General features: G+C 34.0%; 1 long non-coding RNA gene across 1 annotated transcript in view; it reads left to right on the top strand.

The window, feature by feature from the left end:
- Positions 1 to 16,173, top strand: part of LOC116527510 — a 78,613-nt gene that overhangs the window by 46,422 nt on the left and 16,018 nt on the right. The gene's annotated exons all lie outside the window — the stretch shown is intronic.

The following is a 16,173-nucleotide window of genomic DNA, read 5'->3' as shown; positions in this document are numbered from 1 at the left end:
ATATATATATAATAAACTTACGTGACGTGAGAGGAAATGTAGCAGTACAGAAACATCATGAAACAGTTTTGTTGATTTATGTTTAGGGTCTATTAGAGGCTCAATATAATATTTCTATGTTAAAGGAAAATGAATGGAAAGTAGGTAAAAGAGGTAGACTAGATAACAAAAATATTTGTGTCACCCAGAAGTGCTGCCATGGACGAATGGTAAGGTAAATCCCAACATTCATATTTTCTTCTAATTGAATTATTTCTAGCCTGGCAGGTTAGAAAGCTCACTCCCTCTGCTGATTTTACCTAAAATCCATTTAGAAGAATTCTTATGTTTGTAATTTGCTTTTTGGAATCCCTCCTTCATGGCTCAGTACCTGGCATATATTAAGTACTTAGTAAATGTTAAATGTTTTATTACCAGAATGCATCATACGAATTATATGATTTCAGGAAGGAATGACATGAATATTCTGGATTCTCTGTATTCCTAAATCTGTAGAGCATTTAAATGTGTCTCCAAGAATATACCAATAAAAAACACTTTTCCTTATTTTATTATGGGTACTGTTATCTATTAATTAAAAAAACCTTCAAAATGTTTTCTAAATGAGCAAAATTGTCCTTTACAGTTAATACCTCTCAATCTGACCAATAAACAGTTTAGAAATAAGATTTGGAAGTGGGATATTACATATGTAAACAAAAAAGATCATTTCTTTAAGCCAGAAGGGAATGGTCCTAACTCCAAAAGGCATATTAAATTTAGGTCTTAGTTAAAAGGCAACTATAAAACCTTTATTAAACATTCAACAGATAAAAATTGTCCGCATTAAATAGATATGTGAATTCTGAATCCTTGTCTAAGGAAACTGGTTTCCAGAAACTGGTTCCTTATTACTGCACAATATACCAGTTACAGTGGGAGCTGAGTCCTAGAGGTCTATTTCTTTTATGATCATTAACATTGGAGGAGACACATAAACTCATAAGTAAGTATGAGATATACAGGCTGATCCAGATGGCTTTAGATGATTACTCATTAGGGATAATGAAGAATAAGATTTTTAAAAGATTCCATGGATCCATGGATTAGGAGAGATATTAAAGTCGGGGGTGGTAATTTAAAAACTTTGAATAGAAACTAAAAGGAAGCTGAACACCTGTTCAGAAAGGTTATCTGAGAAACATGATCACATTTAGACAAGATTGTCTTTTGTATTCTATTTTCTATTTGGATAAATTTATAATGGTGTTATGATTTTTATGAAAAATTGCTGTAACATCATTTAATTCTGATTAAGAATTCTGCCTGATTCTTTCGTTCTGGGTCTTTGCCTGAAGTACAGGTTCACACTTTTCTCCCTCTTCATTCTCTCCTTCGTATATGTATCTGTATATACTAATTTAGTATTTCCCAATGAAGTTTACTTTCAGTTATACAAGTAATACAAAAGATGTAAAAAAGTACATCTAATAAAAAAAATCCATGTGACAGTGATGAAGAGTTAAGTCTCTTTTGGGGACAACCTTCCTACCTCATTTATTTGCTTCCAACTATGCTACTCTATCACCAGGGGTAATCCCTGTAACTAATCTATGTTTATTAATTCCCATAACTAGTTTGTGTTTGGATCATTTTCTAACGTTATTTTTAAAGAAAATACAATTTTTCTTTCTCGAGAGCATTAGGAAAATCAAAGTTAATGCACTGAGGTGAATTCTTCCAATACTATGCTTCTGTGTGGATTTAGAGATACCTGACCTCTGGCTGATTATGTGCTGATACTTAATTGACAAAACATTTTAGAGTATTTTTAGTTCTGGTGAGAAAAAAAAATCTGTCTCTTACCACATTTTTATACATGACATAACTCTTAAAGAAAACAAATATTCTGATTAATATTACTTTGGCTACTTATATTTATCATATATAAAACAATCTTTTAGTAAATTTCATTCTATCCATTACCTAATAAATTTTTTGAAAAGTTCATGATAACATGCATTTTTTAGTGACTTAGAAGCACTTTAATTTTTATGGATGCCTTGTAATAATTATAGTGAATAATTGAATGAAGAATGGACAGGTTGACTCCTACAGTGAGTAGAATTCCTTCTTTCAAGGTAGTGGTGGGCATTAAATGATGAGTGTTCCAGTTAGCAGCATGTGCACACTATAAGGAGATTTTCTTATCACATTTCAGTTAAATGGAGATGCTCTTATGACAAGTCATTTTGTTCTTCCAATAAAATAAACTACATTTGAAACATAGAAATAACTCTCTTGCATTGCATGATATATAAGCAATATATTCAGTAGTATAACTTATTTCTACATGCTGTTTCTCTTAGTCAGTAAACTCCTTCAAGTAAAAAGTTAAACGTACATGGCAGATGCTTAAAATCTTTTTTTTTGGGTTTCTAAAATGTAACGTGCCAATAGCATGCCAAGAGCCAGGAAAGGAATGGTACACACAATAGTCTTTGCTGGGAGGGAAGTTCTACATAGTTTTCATATAAACTTAATTCTGAAGGCTTCAAATAAGCAGATGTCGCATTATCTCTGTAAAGTCACTCTTCCTTATTTGCATTTCAGATTGTTTCTTGAACAGTAAAGAAACTAGTGGAACAAAAGTCAGAAATTCAGGTATTGTGCAGATTCCACAGCCTAGTTTAACACAGCCTACCTTGTGCCTTACCATGAGGTAATTGACTACAACTGATCTATCACTGACAAAGTGACTGCAAATTATTCTAGTGCTTATAGAAATTTGCAGCTATTTCCCTACCTTTTAAAATTTTACCCATGGATCAAATTTTCTAGTAACTTAGAAAATGAGGTAGATGAAGAAAAGGTGAATAAATTAATCCTATGGAAAGTGAAAAAGGATAGAATGAACATTTTGATATGATTATAACTAAATTCAAAAGCAGATAAAATATGTTGTAATACACACACACACATAGTGATATGCATATACACACATTTATTTATAAAGTATGTAAATTTGGGGGTTTCTTAGGAGGTAGAGAAGACTGATCTATATTGTAGTGCCCTGTGTGTGGATTCACTTTGTCACATCAGTCAATGATTCCAAGACAGTTAGGAGATTTCTAGATCTAAATCATAAGTATGCTAACCAGAAGTAACATATGTGTGTGTGTGTGTATATATATATATATCTGGGATTTTAACCTTGCCTCTTAAAAAACAATCTTCAGCTGTGATGATATGATCCATGTCTAAGTTCATTCTTTCTTCTTTTGGTTCTACAGTGTGTGGCTTCTGGTAAAATTTTAAATATAGAGAGGCAGTGCGGGAGGGGCTGATCTTACTATCTCCACAGCCCAGCCCATGGGTTGTAATCTTGCCTGTCAGTGAACAGACTTTTTCCTACATCCTTCACTTTGCATGTGCCACCAAACTGAACACACTTTGTGTCCCCAGTGAGACATTGAGAAAATCTCTATTGAAGACTTTAGACAGCATTCCCAAAGGTGGAGAGCTGGAGACCAGGAAGGAATTTTCAAACTGTCTGGGGTATTGTGAAGAGTAGAGTTTTATTTCCCTCTTTATTGACACACTGTCAATAAAGGTAAAACTAATTGTTTCCTTATTCTGGCATAGAAAACTTGAAATTTGAAATTTGGCATCCTAATCTCTAAATTGATAAACATTGTATATGAAAATAAGAACCACAAACAATAACAACCATGCACAAAACCCTAGTCAACTCTGGTTTGATTAGTGTGGTAATTTGTGAAATTGAAATTAGAATAAGGAACCAAAAATGTTTTCAGCTTCAAATTTGATTCCCATTGTAAAATCTTAATATATATGCATGCTATAAATACTAAATATTGCCAAAACTTGTGCATCACTAAAATTAAGCATCATTAGCCAGAAGTCCCCTAGTTTCTGTTACTGGTACAATTTTTTGGTGCATCTTTTCAGAAATGGTAAGTTATGTGTATATATACATCTTCTTCTTTTTTATAAATTCTCTTTTCCTCTAATACTTTGGCATAATAAATTTATGTAGTAAGACCCGAGTTTAGCTGATAAAACTGGTACTGTAGGCAAATTCTAGAACATGACTTTTCTACTTATGAGTTCTACTGGGGGAGATTCTAAAATTAATTTATTTGTTAAAAATAGGAACCTCCCCTACCCCCTACCTTTCCAACCAAATTGAACTGTGCCAGGTTTTGTATAGCTCAGCTTCTTTCCTGGTTATGTCTTAATAATACTTCATAATACAAAGGCAATTAAAAACCCAAGATAAACATAATGTCAGTGAAAGATTTTCTGCCCGGGGTTTCATGAGTTTTAATAGTCTTGTCAATTAGAGAAACTTTATTAACTGTCTGAGTAGAGCCCATCTGATGAGATTTAATCTCTGTTCCATTCCTTCATTTTTAAAAACAACTTTATTGAGGTATAATTGATAAACAAAGAACTGTACATATTTAATGTGTACAGTTTAACACGTATAGATATATGAAAGTACCCCTTATACCACCACCCCAATCGAGGTAATAGACGTTTTCAACATTTCTCAGTTTCCTTATGTCCCTTGTGTGTGTGTGTGTGTGTGTTAGGAACTTTTATTAAGAAATCTACACTCAACAAATTTTGAGGTGCACAATACCATCTTATTAACTACAGGTAATATGTTGTACAGAAGTACTCTAGAACTTATTTATCTGGCATAAGCAAAACTTCATATCTATTGAACTCCCCATTTTCTCCTCCTTCCAACCCCTGCCAACCACTATTGTATTCTCTGCTTCTATGAGTTTGACTGTGTAGATAACTCAGAAGTGTAATCATGCAGTATTTGTAATTCTGTGTCTGGCTTACTCCCTTAGGATAATGGCCACCAGGTTTATCCATGTTGCTGTAAATGGCAAGATTTCTGTCTTTTTAAAGACTAAGTTTTCACTGTATACATATAGAACATTTGCTTTATCCATTCTTCTGTCCATGGCCACTTGGGTGGTTTTCATGTTTTGGCTATTATGAACAATGCTGTAACGAACATGGATGTGTCGGTATCTCTTTGAGATCCTGATTTTAATTCTTTTGACGATATATCCAGAAGTGTAATGGCTAGATCATATGATAGATTTATTTTTAATATTTTGAGGAACCTCCATACTACACAGAATAGCTGCCGCACCATTTTACATGCCCACTAACTATATAAAAGTATTCCAATTTATTCACAGCCTCCCCAAACTTTATTATCTTTGTTTGATTTTTAACAGTCATCATAGCAGTGTGAGGTAGTGTCTACTTCTAGTTTTTTTTTTTTTTTTTTTTTTTTTGAGGCAGAGTCTCTCTCTGTCCCCCAGGCAGGGGTTCAGTGGTGTGATCTTGGGCTCACTGCAACCTCTACATCCTGGGCTCAAGCGATCCTTCTATCTCAGCCTCTCGAGTAGCTGGGATGACAGGCCCATGCCACTGCGCCTGGCTAATTTTTTAAATTTTTTATAGAGATGGTGTTTTGCCATGCTGCCCAGGATGGTCTTGAACTCTTGGACTCAAGCCATCATGCTACCTCAGCCTCCTTAAATGCTGGTATTATAGATGTGAACCACGGAAGCCAGCTATATCTAATTATAGTTTTGATTTGCATTTCCTGATAATAAATGAAGTTGAACATGATTTCATATGCCTGTTGGCTGTTTGTATGTCTTCTTTGGAGTGGAGAACTAGCTGTTAATTTGAAAAATATTTGACAATTTTAAAATCTTTTTTTTTCTTCTAGATTTGTTGGAATTTTACACGTATTTTGGAAATAAATCCTTGTCAGATAAATGCTCCGGAAATATTTTCTGTTGTTTCACATGTTGCATTTTAGCAATATTAAGTTTTCCAATCCATGAAACTGGAATGTCTTTCCTCATTTATTTATTTCTTCTTTATTTTCAAAAAAGTTAATGTTCTATAGTTTCCTGTGTATAAGTCTTTCATCTCCTTGGTTAAGTTTATTCTTAAGTATTTTATTCTGTTATTCTGTTTTAGTGTGTATGTGTGTATTGATATAATTTCAACACACACGTACACACCAAAACAGAATAACAGAATAAAATACTTATTCTCTCTCTCTCTCTCTCTCTTTCTCTGTGTGTGTGTGTGTGTGTGTGTGTGTGTGTGTGTGTGTGTGTGTGTTAGGAACTTTTAATAGGAAATCTACACTCAACAAATTTTGAGGTGCACAATACCATCTTATTAACTATAGATGCTAACATAAATGGGATTGTTTTCTTAATTTTCTTTTAGATTTTTAACTGTTCAGGTATAAAATGCAATTGATTTTGCATATTAATTTGATATGCTGCAGCTTTAATGAATTCATTTATTCTTTTTTATTTTTTCTGGAGCCTTTAAGGATTTCTACACATAGGATCATGTCACTAACAGAGAAAATTTTACTTGCTTTCCAATTTGGATTTCCTTTATTTATTTTTCTTGCCTAATTTATCTGGCCAGGAATTCTAGTACTACAATAAATAGAAGTGGTGAGAGTGGGCATTATTGTATTTGTATCAGTCTTACAGAAAATCTTTCAGTTTCTCACCATTGAGTATGGGATTAGCTGTGGACTAGCATTTTCATCAAAAATGTTGAATTTGGTTAGATGCTTTTTCTTGCCTTTATTGAGATGATCGTGTGATTTTTTACCCTTTGTTCTGTTAATGTGGCATATCACATTTGATCTGCGTATGTTGAACCAGCTTTGACTCTCAGAGTAAATTCCACTTTATCATGGCATATGATCTTTTTAATGTGCTGTTGAGTTTGATTTGACAGCATTTTGTTGAGGACTTTTGTGTTTATGTTTATGTGGGATATTGGCTTGTAATTTTCATTTTTTCAGTATCTTTGTCTGGCTTTGGTCAAGGTAATGAAGGCCTTATAAAATGAGTTTGGTTTGAAAGCATTGTTTTCTTTTTTGGAAGAGTTTGAGGACTGGCATTAAATCCTTAAATGTTTCAGAGCATCCACCAGTAAAGCCATCAGATCCTAGGCATTCATTCCTCTTTTAGGTAGTTTTAAAACTACTAATTTAATCTCCCTGTTATTGTTCTACTACAATTATCTATGTTTTCATGATTCAGCCTTGGTAGATTTTATATATCTAGGATTTTATCCATTTTTTTCTAGGCTATTCCAGTTTGTTGGAGTATGATTGTTCACAGTAGCATTATGATTCTTTTTGTTTTTATGGCATCAGTTGTAATGCCTCCTCTTTTGTTTCTGATTTTATTGAGGCTTCTGCCTTTTTTTCTTAGTCTAGCTAAAGATTTATCAATTTTGCTTACCTTTTGTAAAAAAAACCCAACTATTGGTTTCATTGATTTTTTTTCTATTGTTTTCCTAGTCTCGATTTCATTTATTTATACTTAGATCATTATTATTTTCTTCTATTAACTATGGACTTAGTTTGTTATTCTTATTCTAGTGTTCTGAGGTGCAGTGTTAGATTGCATATTTGAGAGCTTGCTTCTTTTATAACGAAGTCCTTTATTTAAAACTGCTTTTATTATATAAGTTATAGTATGTCGTGTTTTTATTTCCATTTGTTTCAGGATCTTTTCAGATTTTCTTTTTGTTTTTTTCTTGTTGTTTAGGAGTGTAATATTTAATTTCCATGTATTTGTGAGTTTTATAATTTTCCTGATGTTATTACATTCTAGTTTCATATTATTGTCGTTGGAAATTATGTTGATATAATTTCAATCTCTTAAAATATATTTTACTTAAAATTATTAGGACTTGTTTTGTGGCCTAACGTGTGGTCTATCCAGGAGAATATTCCATATGTGCTTGAGAATAATGTGTATTCTGCTGATGTTGGGTAGAATGTTTCGAATGTCTGTTTGGTCTATAGCGGTGTTCAAGTTTATTGTTTCTTCACTGATTTTCTGTCTGAATGTTCTGTCCATTGTTGAAAGTGGGACATCTCTTCATTCTTACTAAGGACAATTCTTTACTCCACTCAAATTATAGATAATTATATTACTTTATTTGTTGATACATCTGTTGTAAGTTTGCCTTTACCAAGGACTTACAAGTCCTAGGCACTGTTATTTCACTATTCACCACTGCCATACACTATTATGACTGTATTTTCCCACGTGTATCTCTATATATTGTTCTTAAGGCTCTGTGGGAAATAAGTACGTACAGGGCCAGACCCCCAACAAGGGCTTTTGTTCCAAATTCCTAGATGAACTTTGATGACTAAGATTTGACAAATGGATGCTCCTTTGGCCCCTTTATAGTGACAGTAGGACGAATGAAATCTATTTTCCTTAAAGCGAGAGAAGAGCCAGTTTAATCTACCTGTACCAGGATTTTTATGGAGGCAATAGTTCTAACCAGAACTCTCTCAGATCCTCTCACCTCAGGTGTATAGGAGAAAGACTTAGGAGAAAAAGGGTGAGGAATGATGGGATTCTCTCAGAAAGATAATATGCAACCTAAGTAAGCATTTACAAGAAAACAGCCATTTTTCTGGCCTTCGCTTTCTTATCATGATGAATGCCCCACTCATTAGAAAAATTGACAAAAATATATTATCTTGTTTGTTTGAGTGACATTCTCCTCTTCTCTTTGGAACAAATTGAAATAAAATATTTTTGCAGGCAGATGGCAGTAATAGGGTAAAACAAAATTTGGTTTTTTTGTTTTGTTTTGTTTTTTTTGCAAATGTGCATGGTATTTTGTTAAAAGGTTAAAATTAATCTAGCTTAAAATTATTATGCTCTTATCATATGGCAATGATCTCTGGCACCCTGGTCATCCCTTTATTTGTGAGCAGGAGAGTAATTGCTTTTTGAAAAGAAACTTGGCCCTTCCCGTAGGTACTCCCTTGTTTATCTCCATGTGCAGATGGAGTGACTTTCTATTCAAGCATTTGTTCTTGTCAGACTTGTCAACCTTCATAAGAAAATGTCAATCTGGCCTCTGGGTTGAGGAGCTGTTAAAACATATGGCTTTGCACTTAACTGGAAAAACAGAATATCTTCACTCCAGGTACTTGTCAGGGAATATGATCTTCAACTCACTGCCATTCAACATTTATCAGAAGCTCAGCTGGGAGAAACAATATTTATGAAAGATGGTCTGAAGGACATGCTGTCTGTCCATTCACCTAGCTCCTCTTAAATCTATCCTATCTAAGCCAGACAAGCAAAAATTCTGTAACACTGTTCTGGTTTCTGTGGGAATGTGCTTACCAAATTGCGGAGTGGCATTTTGCCATAAGTTTATGCTGAGTGATGTTAGAAGAAACAGATTTTTGAATGCCCCTGTGTTTACTATGAGGCTGTCATTAATGATCCTTCACTACATTACACAATTTTTTCTTTATGAGGGCCCACAGGAGAAAATCCTCATGTCAGTACTAGCCATGAGTGTGTTCTTTGCAACTGGTATATTTATTAGCACGTAGACACTGAACCATAACTGATTCTGCCAATGCCTTTATTCTCTAGCAAGTCTAAAACTAAAGTTGTAACCCATTTCTGGAGAGCATGCAGGAGTTTACAACATATATTATGAGAGCTAATTACATGCCTGGCTTCACCTTGTTTGATTTTATCTGATTTATCCTTTGTTCTGAGTTGGATAGGGAAAGAAAAGGAAAATCTTCAAAGGAAAGCTGATCAGTTGAGTCTGGAAGGACAGTAGTTCCTGGAAAAGCAAGAGGAACTCACTTGATTTGTAGAGCATAATGCTTTGGGTCCACAGTTAAATCCATACCTAAATGACATTTCATAGAAATACAGGTCATATTATCATGTCTCACTCTTGTGTCATTGTCTCTCTGGGGCTCAGACATTCCACCTGTAGTGACCCACTTTTTATTTCTTCTGGGTCTGCACTAGGGGAAGAGTCTTTCGCAATAACTGAAAAGAGAAGCATTTGTCAATGGGATGAGTGAGACATGATAAGGAGATATAATCCATAAGAATTACTTTGTTTTCAGAGTCTCATCCAGGAGTTGTTAAAGTGGAGGCATTTGAGGCTGAAGCTAACCATCCAGATAAAATATTGGCACCCAGCCACCAAGTGAATGTATGTGCCAGGCCATTAGTCACACAGATGCTTCTTTCACAGCTTGTGTCAAAATCTGTCACTGATTTTGGCAGTCACAGGTTAAATCATTCTTTTAGGGACAGAGAGAGCTGCGTGCTACAGAAATGATAAACCTTGAAAGGCCTTTTTGATTTCTATAAAATAACAATGAAAAGCAGTATTTTCCAAGCTCGAATCTACGAAAAGTAACAAGCTTTTTATTTTACTAGTTTGTCATGTAATGAGAATGTGCTATAAGGATAAGGCAGTGAGTTTTTCTTGAATCTAAAATTATTTAATTTAAAAGTAAGTCTGTGTTTCATTCTGAGATTACGTACTTCCTATTTTGGATGTCATGCCCAAATTTTCTTTATGAAATTGTAAGAGATTTTTCTTAAATTGCCTCCAATTGTTAAATAATAATAACAACAACAACAGTAATAGTCACAACCTAAGTTAATCTTTAGGGCTGGCAAGTATGGTTGTTCAGGTTTTTTGCGCATAAGGCACATGAATTACATTGTTGGTGATTACTTGAATTCTGGAAACCACGAACTAAAAAGATGTCAGCTTTTTATGAACCATACATACCCTTTCTCCCCCCTAGTTGGAAAATTTAGCTATTGTTTCCCACTAAACAATATCATCTCATAAAAGATTTCTGTGAAAATATTGTGGAGAAGATAATTACCCACAGCTTTGTCAAACAATGTGGAACAGATTAATATGCTTCACTGATGTGATGATGACGGCTGGAACCCTTTAAGACAGCTTCTGCAATTCAGCACCACAGCTTTTCCAGTAGTCAATAGCAACGCCTCTTTCTCCGGTTGTTGACTGGCACTGAAAAGCCCTTGTCAGCTCCTGAAATTTATTTAATATGATACAACAGCGTGGAAGACAGGAGAGTTTTTAGGTGTTATATGCTGCCCTACTGTGTCTCTAGGAAATAAATGATTTCCTACTAGGCTTCTTTGTTTCTTTTTATAAAAACATGTAGTGTAGTTAGCCTTCATGCACAAGAATGCTTACACATTCACACAGTATTTGCCATAATCCAGATCAATTGTGTACAACTAAAATGTGAAAGTGTCAGCGTTCTTAAAAGATTATGACAGCTTATTCATATGCCCTAAACACACGGGACAACAAACAAGCCCTTCACCAATTTTAGAAATTAAGTTTACAAGGTCATACAAATAACACCACTACCCGTCACTGCATGATTCTACAAGGATAAGGAAACATGCTTTTTTGTGTCATTGAAATTTCTGTAGAACTCTTAATCCTAACTCAATTCACTACAGTGAAAAGCTGAATAAATACATCTCATCCAGGAAGGGATTTTGCAAGGTGACTGGAGGTAATATTTTAAGCAAAAGGATTTTTTACTGTCTTTCTACTGGAAAGACAATAATTTACCCAATGTAGGTAAAATATACTACTAGAATCTGTCTTCCTTATAGGATGTAGCTTTATTGTCTAAAAGAGACAATTGTCAAAGTATAGTAAAAATTTACTGGCAGATTCCTATATTGCTGGATTTGTGGATAATTTCTGATGTGAGAGATTAAAAAGTTACTGGGCAGCAATTAAATTAGTTAAGAAAATCACTTTAATAAGGCTTTAAGGTTTGGCTAATCCTTCTCCAAGAAAATCATGTGATAAACCATTTCTTCACCCATAAGCTGTTGGGTTCTAAAACAGTGTGGTAGATATTTTATAAAGGTGTACCTTACAATGATTTTGAAAAAAAAAGTTTTAAATATGAATGAAATGTAAGTCTAGTTTTATTTGAAATTCCAGTAATAATCTCAATAGGTTATTTTTTCCTAAAAGTCTCATAAGCATTGATAATTCTAAATATTCTGGCCCTAGTAAAGCTTTTGGGGAAAAGGTAAATATAAATAAATATTAAAATTAGATTTTGTTAGTTTTATAACACTACATACACATCTTTTTCTATTCTCTCTCTCTTCTTTCTTTTACCTTCATTTCTTTCAATCCTATCTCTTCCCACTTGTTTCACTTTTATTTTCTGTTGGAATATTTTTGCTTCCAGTCACTCAGATCTCTTTGACTATAAAGGCTGTGTTCTTCTCTTTTGCAGCACTGATTGCAAGGTAGGTTGTTGCTAAGGTGAAATATCTGTTTCTGGTAATATTGAAGCCTAATTTTTAAGAAAATCTTAAAAATGAATGCTATTTGCAAGTAAGGAGATAACTGATTTCCCCAAAGGGACTCTTCTAACATGATGACTACACTTTCCATCAAGAAAAGTCTCATTCATGAGACCATATCCATAAAATTCATATTATTTCCAAAAAAATGAGATACATATTGATAGGAAACAATGTAAAATTAAAATGAACCATAAACTTTTTCTCTTCCCAAAATTAGAAATCAGATTCTACTATTATGTTTGATAGATCTTTTACTAACTCTTTTTATTATTTTTACTTTTGTAATAACATTTGGATTCAATTTCCTCTAGAGTATTTTAGAATCTTAAAGATGAGTAAAATAGAGAGTTATATTAATTTTTTATTAGGCCAGGAAATTGAAATCTGCACTTTTATTTCACTGGTGATCCACCACAACCTTTTGTAGTATTTATTTCTTTATCTCACTTTGAGCTCATTATTTTATTCATCTTATGTTATTTATTTATTTGTTTAAAAAAGAATGGTCCATTTGGAAAGCTTAAGTGAGGAATTTGTGGAGCTAACCAACTCAAATTAAAACAACACACACACACAATATTCTATGTGACAAAACAAAATAATTCAAAAAATAACTACAATATGTTAAATATAAACCATAGTGGTAAACATTACTTTAGATCATGGCAACTGAAATATCTTTCTTTAATTAAGTTGCCAAAAGGCAAAGTTAGTACAGCCTGATCAATAATGCTGTTTTAAAATGAAAAACAAAACCCAAAAATGTTGAAAAAGGGTTTATAGATAGGTAAATATGTTTTCTCCTCAGTGCTGTGCAATACTAATAATTTTTCCCTCTCTTTTCTGCTGTGGTTAAGCAAAATAGCCAATAGCAAAACGATTTTTTTTCCTTGCTTTAAAACTTGCTTACCTGGGTTAATATACTAACATTAATCAAGCTGATATACAGGAGAAAATAAATAGCTATAAACTGTCCTACATGTCTACTTCTTTCTGTAGCATGGAAAATGTAAACTTGATTACTTACTGTGTTTTAAAAAGTTATGACTTTGTATTAAAAAATTTGTGGGTGAAGGCATTTGTATATTCACATCCCTCTATCTTCTCTGGTTATAATGCAGTTAATCACTATTCAATACCATTTTATCACAGTGTTTTTTTAAGTGAAGTTCATGAACAACTAGTGCCCTTGAATTGTCAAAAATGCAAGTTCCAGCCAATATCTTCTTGAAGTTCCTAGTCAAAATGGGCAGAGAAGGAACTAGAACTAGGGCAGTGGTTGATTTTCATCTCATCACAGTCAGCTGATCACCTTTATTACCTGGACCTTATATTGCTCTTTCCATACTACATAGACTTACCTTCATCTCCCTTCTCCATGAAATGCAAATGATCAAAGAAGGTGAGTGCTCTGTCGTCTTTTTATAAAAACGTGTGGGCACATAGCAGGTATGTATATTTATAGGGTGTACTAAATATTTTGATACAGTAATATAGTGCATAATAATCACATCAGGGTAAATGGGGTATACATGATCTCAAGCATTTATCTTTTCCTAAAGTTGCAAACATTCCAATTATATTCTATTTGTTATTTAAAAATATGTAATAAATTATTGTTGATTGTAGTCACTCTGTTGTGTTATCAAATACTAGACCTTGTTCATTCTAAGTATGTTTTTGTACCCATTAACTATCCTCACTCTCCCGTACACCTCTGCTGCCCTTCCCACCCTCTGGTAACCATCCTTCTACTTTCCATCTCCATGAGTTTAATTGTTTTAATTCTTAGCTTCTGCAAATAAGTGAGAACATTCAAAGTTTGTCTTTCTGTGCCTCGCTTATTTCACTTCACATAATGAACTCTAGTTCCATCCATGTTATTGCAAATGACAGTAACTTATTCTTTTCTATGGTTGAATAGTACTCCATTGGGTATATGTACCATATTTTCTGTATCAATTTCTTTGCTGATGAACACTTAGGTTGCTACCAAATCTTGGCTATTGTGAATAGTGTTTTAATATACACAGAAGTTCACATATAGCTTCAATATACTGATTTCCTTTCTTTTGGGTATATATCTAGAAGTGAGATTGCCATGTCATCCTGTAGTTCTATTGTTAATTTACTGAGGAACCACCATACTGTTTTACATAGTGCCTGAACTAATTTACATCTCCTCCAACAGTGTATGAGGGTTGCCTTTTCTCCACAGCCTTGTATCCAAAGGACAGACATTCATTGTTACCTGTCCTTTGGATAAAAGCCACTTTAACAAGTAGTTTAGATTTGCATTTTTCTGATCAATGATGTTGAGAATCTTTTCATATACCTGGTCGCCATTTGTATGTCTTTGAGAAATGTCTATTCATACATTTTGCCTATTTTAATCAGATTAGCAGATTTTTAGATTATTAGATTTTTTATTCCTGTATAGTTGCTTGGGCTTACATATTGTTGTTGTTACTCTTTTGTCATATGGATAGTTTGCAAATATTTTCTTCCATTATGTGAATTGGCTCTTCACTTTGTGGATTGTTTCCTTTGCTATGCAAAGATTTTTAACTTGATGTGATCTAATTTGTCCATTTTTGCTTCATTTGCCTGTGCTTGTGGGGTGCTATTCAAGAAATCTTTGCCAGAACCAATGTCCCTGAAGATTTCCCCAATGTTCTCTTTTATTAGTTTCATAGTTTGAAGTCTCAGATTTATATCTTTAGTTCATTGTGATTTGATTTTTGAATATGATGAGAGATAGGAGTCCAGTGTCATTCATCTGCGTAAGGATCTCCAGTTTTCTCAGCACCGTTTTTTGAAGAGACTGGCTTTTTCATAATGTATGCTCTTGGCACCGTGGTCAAAAATGAGTTCACTGGAGATGTATGGATTTATTTCTGGGTTCCTTATTCTGTTCCATTGGTCTATGTGTTGTTTTTATGCCAGTACTATGCAGTTTTCATTACTATAGCTCTGTAGTATAATTTGAAGTCAGGTGTATTAGTCCATTCTCACACTGCTATAAATAACTACCTGAGATTGGGTAATTTATAAAGAAATTTATAATTTATAAAGAAATTTATAATTTATAAAGAAAAAGAGGTTTAATTGACTCAGAGTTCTGCATGGCTGGGAGGCCTCAGGCAACTTACAATCATGTCAGAAGGGGAAGCAGGCATATCTTACATGGTGGCAGGCAAGAGAGAGCATGTGAAGGAGGAACTGTTAAACATTTATAAAACTATCAGATCTTGTGAGAACTTGCTATCATGACAACAGCATTGGGAAAACTGACCCTATGATCCAACCATTTCCCACCAGGTCCCTCCCTCAACATGTTGGGATTAAGGGGTTTACAATTCAAGATGAGATTTGAGTGGGGACATAGAACAAAACCATATTATCAGATAATGTGATTCCTCCAGTTTTGTTCTTTCTGCTCAGGATAACTTTGGCTATTCTGGGTATTTTGCTGTTCCATATAAATTTTAGAATTTTTTTTTCTATTTTTATGAAGAATGTCATTGGTATTTTGACAATTATATTGAATATGTAGATTGCTTTTGGTGTTATGGACATTTTAAGAATATTGATTCTTGGCCGGGCGCGATGGCTCAAGCCTGTAATCCCAGCACTTTGGGAGGCCGAGGCGGGTGGATCACGAGGTGAAGAGATCAAGACCATCCTGGTCAACATGGTGAAACCCCGTCTCTACTAAAAAAAAAAAAAATACAAAAAATCAGCTGGGCATGGTGGTGCGTGCCTGTAATCCCGGCTACTCAGGAGGCTGAGGCAGGAGAATTGCCTGAACCCAGGAGGCGGAGGTTGCGGTGAGCCGAGATCGCGCCATTGCACTCCAGCCTGGGTAACAAGAGCGAAACTCCGTCTCAAAAAAAAAAAA

The sequence above is a fragment of the Sapajus apella genome, unplaced genomic scaffold, assembly GCF_009761245.1.
Source record: "Sapajus apella isolate SASKATOON/1434 unplaced genomic scaffold, GSC_monkey_1.0 scaffold55, whole genome shotgun sequence".
Taxonomy (NCBI): domain Eukaryota; kingdom Metazoa; phylum Chordata; class Mammalia; order Primates; family Cebidae; genus Sapajus; species Sapajus apella.
This window is presented reverse-complemented; position numbering and strand designations above follow the sequence as displayed.